The sequence below is a fragment of the Cervus canadensis genome, chromosome 13 (genome assembly GCF_019320065.1).
Source record: "Cervus canadensis isolate Bull #8, Minnesota chromosome 13, ASM1932006v1, whole genome shotgun sequence".
NCBI classification, from domain to species: Eukaryota; Metazoa; Chordata; class Mammalia; order Artiodactyla; family Cervidae; genus Cervus; species Cervus canadensis.
The window spans coordinates 44,957,962-44,964,595 of record NC_057398.1 but is presented as its reverse complement, the minus strand read 5'-3'; the positions used below and the strand labels follow the sequence as shown (position 1 = coordinate 44,964,595).

The window sequence follows — 6,634 nt, the reverse complement described above, 5'->3', positions numbered from 1 at the left end:
TGAGATAAACCTTCACTAATCTGCATTCTAGACTGACTCTGATGATCAGAGCTCCCTTATCTCCACATTGGAAATGCAAGTAAATCCTTGCTACTTTAAGCCACTGAGGTCTGGGATTTGTCATCACAGAATAATCTAGCTGATCCTGACAGATCAACAAAAATTAATTTAAAAGAATCATTCACATATTTATTTCTCATTCATATATTTATTCAGAGAGGGCAATGGCAACCCATTCCAGTACTCTTGCCTGGAAAACCCTATGGACGGAGGAGCCTGGTAGGCTGCAGTTCATGGGGTCGCACAGAACTGGACACGACTGAGTGGCTTCACTTTCAGTTTTCACTTTCATGCATTGGAGAAGGAAATCGCAACCCACTCCAGTGTTCTTGCCTGGAGAATCCCAGGGACGGTGGAGCCTGGTGGGCTGCCGTCTATAGGGTTGCACAGAGTCGGACATGACTGAAGTGACTTAGCAGCAGCAGCAGTATATATTTATTAAATGCCAACTCTATATCAGCCCTACTTAGGCATCAGCAATTAAAGAAAAAATTACTCACCTGAAGTAATACACAATTTAAAGTGGTAGACAACATGTAAGCTACTTAACACCATTTCAGTGTAAGAAGTTCTACCTAAATCTTTCTAATGTTTGGTCCTCCTGGGGGACTGGGTCATGCCTGCTATGAGCTGCCTTTGGGGGCAGAATCCTGGTGTAGGTCACCTAAGACCCTGGACTGAGGTGGAAAATAAGGAGGGGTCATAAGATCTAATTTATTAGTCTGTGGAGAGACTTATCTTTGGAGAACCTGGTGACTCAACTGGTAAAGAACCTGCTTGATAATGCAGCAGATGCAAAAGATGAGGATTCGAGCCCTAGGTCAGGAGGATCCTCTGCAGAAGGAAATGGCAACCCACTACAGTATTCTTGCCTGGAAAATTCCACGGGTAGAGGACCCTGGAGGTCAGCAATTCATGGGGTCACAAAAAGTTGGACACTACTGAGCACACACACAAGTAAAGAAAGAAAAGACAGGTGTGAAAATCTGGAAATCAAAAGTCTGAGTGTCGGAGAGGGGCAGGATCAGGATGAGAGAAGTGGAAGGCCAAATTTGGAATCAAGGACAAGGACTAACCTGTGGAAGAGGCTGATGAGGTTATATGTGGGGAGGCGGACTGCAGACTGACAGAGGTGATTAAAGGACTAAGGTGGGTCCACACTTTCACAAAGTGTTACAAAAGCTGAGAGGAAGTGATGTTTGAATTGCTTTTGAAGGATGACTAGGAGTTTCCCAATAATCAAACAGACAGGATTTATTGGCAGGTAATGTGGGAACGTCCCTGGTGGCTCAGATGGTAAAGCATCTGCCTGCAATGAGGGAGACCTGGGTTCAATCCCTGAGTCAGGAAAATCCCCTGGAGAAGGCAAAGGCACCCCACTCCAGTACTCTTGCCTGGAAATTCCCATGGGTGGAGGAGCCTGGTGGGCTACAGTCCATGGGCTTGCAAAGAGTTGGACACGACTAAGCAACTTCACTGGCTCACTGTGCGTGTGTACATGCTTAGTCAGTTGTGTTTGACTCTTTTGCGACCCCAGGGACTGTAGCCCACCAGGTTCCTTTGTCCATGGGATTTCCCAGGCAAGAATACTTGAGTGGGTTGCCATGCCCTCTTCCAGGGGATCTTCCTGAACCAGGGATTGAAACTCCATCTCCTGAGCCTCCTGCATTGGCAGGCGGGTTCTTTACCCCTAGTGCCACCTGGGAACTCTCTTGCCAGGTGTTAAGGAACATTAAAAGTCATTTTGGGCAGAAGAAAGTGATGTCTAATAGTCCCTGGGACTAAAGTAGAGTTGATGGGATTAGGATGTGGGGAGATAGGGCTCCAAACAATTACAAAAAACTTTGTACCCGAGGGTGAAGAGCTTGGGTTTGATTTCAGAAACAGCAGGAAGCCAATGCAAGCTGGTGGGAGGATAGCAGAACAGCTGGACAGAAGGACCATGTAGCAGTCCAGGCAAGAGACAGTGAGACTGGATCAAGACAGGGACGAATGAATGCAGAGGAGAGACCAGAAAATGAAGAAATTTCTAAGGTCAAATCCTGGGATTTGGTGTCTGATTGGACGCAGGGATAAAGTAGACATAGGTAAACTATGCAGACAGTGACTTCAAAAGATAGTGATGAAAACCAGGGCTGGCTGACTAGCAGGGCCTTGCATTCCAATTCCAGTGCTGCAATAAACTGGCTTCTCGACTCCAGGAAAATAATTTATTCCGAGTTTCCTTATGAAAGGAGAAGATTAACTAGAAAATTTCAAGTTTCTTCCAGGTTGAGTATTCTATTTTCCTAAGCTATTCCCTTTCATAATACTTAGTTCTAAAACTAGTGATATATGAAACTCCTGCAAGTTTTCTCTAAAGTAAACTTAGAAAAATGTATGTTGCATTTCCTTTAAGAACCTAAGGGTCCAACATTTATTGAAAATATTTAGAGGCAGGTGAATAGCATTTGGGATTTGACCTTGATGAAACAGTGCATCAGAAACAGACTCAGAGGGAGAAAATGAGGGGAATTCAGAGACAAGCCTGAAAATTTGAATTGAACAGCTTAATTGAAAATTGAAAACATTGTTCCTCATTTGCTGCATTTGTTAAAAGTTCGTGAGTTCTACAAATATTGAACTTCAGTTCTTGAGCTTCACATGAAACGAACCCAGTTGATTTTTAGGTTATTTGGTCATTCATATTTTCTTAATCATTAGGAAAACTTCTGGAAGTTTCTATTTCTTTATAGTGAATAGTTTACGAGCTCTTTGGATATAGCTTCCTTTACCTGAGGTAAGTTCCAGAATGCAGTAGAGTAAAAATTGTCATGATCCACACATTTAATGGAAATTATTAGAAAAAATTTGGCTATTTTCCTCTACATTGTGACAGACCTCCTGATGAATGTTTTATGTTAATGTGCAGATGTTCTTTTTGGTCTCCCTGAATTTAGTGAAGCAGCTTGAAAATATTTCATCTCACATTTCAAATATTTTGTCCCAAGGATACTGAGTAATAAAATGTACTCCCCAACATCTTGAATAATAAATCCATTTATTCATGAGGCAGCTAATTTTGTAAATTTCATGTAATTTAGGTTTTTCTGATATGATCTAAGATTTTCCAAGAAAGAGGAAGGATGTAGAGTAAGTAGAATCTGGTCTATGGCTTTTTATTTTTCTAAGTGTAATTCAAACTCAAATATACCACCTCTTAAAACTGAAAAATTGGATGTTTTGCTCATAGGCTGTTAGGCTTTAGGCTTTAAAATCTTTAAAATGGACAATGGGCTTATGTCAGTGGTAGAAGACAAATAGGTAATGACTTCCAAACAGCATTCTACCTTCAGTTGTGGAAGAATGCATTTTAAAGCTTTCAGTGCTCTGACAGCCTTTGGGATTGCTAAAGAAGAAATAGGCAAAAACTGTGGGGAATGTCTCTGGTGGCTCTGAAAGGAGGAAGAGAGAGAATCTGTAATTACCATCTAGAAGTCACTGGGTAGGAAACTAACCACTAGCTTTGGCCTGGAGTTTAGTTAGGGTTAAATAAGGGGTGGTAAGATGTGGAGTTGGGAATAGGATAGTTGTAGCTGGTGAAAGCGAGGTAAATGAAAAATCATTTGCGTTCATTTATTCATTCACTTATTTATCCATCCATTTAGTCAGTCAATAAATATTTATTGAGATGTAGTATGTTCTAGGCATTTCTGGGGACAGAGCACTGAACAATACAGACAGAAACTCTTGTCTTCATGGAGCTTGTGTCTTAGTGAAAAGAAGTTAGAGAGTAAACAAGCAAAAAAAAAATATATACCTATCAGAATGTAATGAGTTGTAGGGGAAAAAAAAGCAGGAAAGGAGGATAAAAAGTACTAATGGTGTTCAAATGCTATTTTAAGTAGAGTGTTAGGGAAAGTCTCACTGATTAGACGATGTTTAAGAAGGAAAGGAGGTGAGGGAGAGCCTGCCATTTGGGAAGAGGGGATATTCTCAGAACAGAGCTTCATCCCAGGTAGAGGACAAAGGCCCTGGGACAGGAGGATTCTGACTTGTTGATGGAAACAGGTGGGAGTGAACCCGAGGGAGATTGTGGGAAAGGAAATGGACAGCACAGTGTGAAGTCTGGGGGGCTTTCCGGAGCATGACGCGCCTTGTAGATGCTCTCTGTGCCCGACATAGAAGCTGCTGCAGAGTGTTCAGCTGAAGAGTAATGTGATCTGACGTGGATTTTCAAACAATCACTCTGGTTGCTATGCTGTGAATAGACTGTGGGTGGAGATGGGGGCAAGGGCAAAAGCAAGGATACAGATACGTGGATCTTTCAATCATCAAGATGAGAGATGACAGTGGCTTGCACCTGGATGAAAGGAGTAGAGATGGGAAGCGGTTGGATTCTGTGTGTGTTTTGAAGGTAGAACCAACAGGGTTTACTGATAGATTGGATAGGTGCTACAAGAGAAAGAGAGGAGTCAGAAGTGACTAAAATAATTTTGTCCGAGCCACTGGAAGGATGATACTGTGAGACTGTGAAGACCGTGGGAGGTGTGAGGTCAGGAGTTTCCATCTGCACCTGTTAAATTTGGAATGTGTCAAAATGTGAAGGGAAAACTAAGGGAAACATGATCTCCCCCCAGATTTTAGTATGTTTTGCTTAAGAATACAGATATATATGATAAAAGTTTATAAAGTAAAATAAAATAATGCACACAAAATTTAAGGAAGTGGCTTCTCCATTTGGGGGAGAAAGGGCAGAGTGATGGCATAGAAGAAGAACATGTTTGCTGATGCAATGAAGTTGGAGATGTTCCAGTTTTCAAGTGGAGTAGAAGTTTCATTGGTGTTCACTTTTTAATGTTTTGTAACTTACATGTATTTTCATTAATGAAATATTACATGATAAAATATTGAGAATGAGATGAATTGGAAACAAGTAGTCCAGACAACAATTTGGGGAGTTGCTTCTATGAAAAGGAACAGAAAAATATAGTTGAAGTGGGGTTAAGAAAGGGTGTTTTTAAAAGTGAATAATGAACAAAAGGATGTGAGTACGCTGATGGGAATGATACCATTGAGAGGGAAACATTGATAGTACGGGAGGGAAAAGGTATCCAGGCCGCAGAGATGCTCTTGACTAGGTGAGAGAATGTGTGCATTTGCTGCCTGCTGCTTGCTGATTTGATGGAGTTGCTTTTTTATTTCCAGGTGGTGCAGTGGTAAAGAATCCACCTGCCAATGCAGGAGACACAGAAATGTGGGTTTGATCCCTGGGCTGAGAAGAGCTCTTGGAGAAGAAAATGGCAACCTTCTCCCCTATCTTTGCCTGGGAAATCCCATTGACAGAGTAGCCCAGTGGGCTACAGTCCACAGTCCATGGTGTCCAAGAGTCGGACACGACTGAGCACAGGCATGCCACCACCACTTTTTGTATTCTAAACATAAATGCATTGGTTTTACATGTTGGAGATACCTTCTCTCATTCTGTTACCAGTCCTTAACATTCTTCATTGGACAAAAATTCCTATTTTTTGAAAGTTCTGCCTATGGTATTGTTTCTGAATTTTGTTTACAAAGGTCCTTTCATGCCTCTAGGTCATGGAGGTAGTCTCCTATTATATTAAAATTATAACTTCCCTTTTCAATTTTAGACTTTTAATCCTTCTGGCATCCTCCTTTATTTGTAGCATTAAGTAGTGATCCAAGTTCAAACTCTCAAAACCGTAAGTAGATTTTTTCCAGCGTAAGCTACTAAACAATCCACCCTTTCTCCCTTCAGTTGGTGGAAAAACAACTGTTTGCACGTGTTCCCCCTGCATGTCATTTTCTCAAATCGCCTTTTCACTTTTACTGTGTTTGGCTTCTGCCTTTCCCATTCGAAGTTTTTACTCTAACATCTGGTGAGTCTGCTGTGTACTCATACATTTTAAGATTGGAAGCTCTGTGTGTAGAGGAGCATTGCCTACTTGTACGTACTTTGTGGGCTTCCCAGGTGGCTTAGTGGTAAAGAACCTGCCTGCCAATGCCAGAGACATGGGTTGGATCCTGGAGTCAGGAAGATCCCCTGGAGAAGGAAATGGCAACCCGCTCTAGTATTCTTGCCTGGGAAATCCCATGGACAGAGGAGCCTGTGGGCCACAGGTGACTCTTCCCTGGTGGCTCAGATGGTAAAGCGTCTGCCTACAATGCAGGAAACCCAGGTTCGATCCCTGGGTCAGGAAGATCCTTTGGAGAAGGAAATGGCAACCCACTTCAGTACTCCTGCCTGGAAAATCCCATGGATGGAGAGTGTGGTAGGCTGTAGTCCATGGGGTCACAAAGAGTCGGACACGACTGAGCGACTTCACTTTTGTATGATGACTGGTGATCTGTGTCACTGAGCATTGCTCCATGCTAGCATCTGAAAATTTCTTCACTTAGGAAATCAGATTCTCCCAAGAAGTCATTTCAAGTATCTTGCCTGGAGGATATCAATCAGCTGCTTGCTTTCAGAAAAGGGGGGGGAAAAGGGCAGGGGAAGTATTGAGGGAAGTTTTCTAAATAGAATATGCAAAATTTTCACATAAGCCCCCATAAGTTTTTATTAGGGAACCCC

General features: G+C 42.2%; 1 non-coding gene across 1 annotated transcript; it reads left to right on the top strand.

The window, feature by feature from the left end:
- Nucleotides 1-6,188: 6,188 nt before the first annotated feature.
- On the top strand, nucleotides 6,189-6,261 carry TRNAC-ACA. Its single transcript has one exon. It is a non-coding gene; the product is annotated as a tRNA-Cys (tRNA).
- Nucleotides 6,262-6,634: the final 373 nt, after the last annotated feature.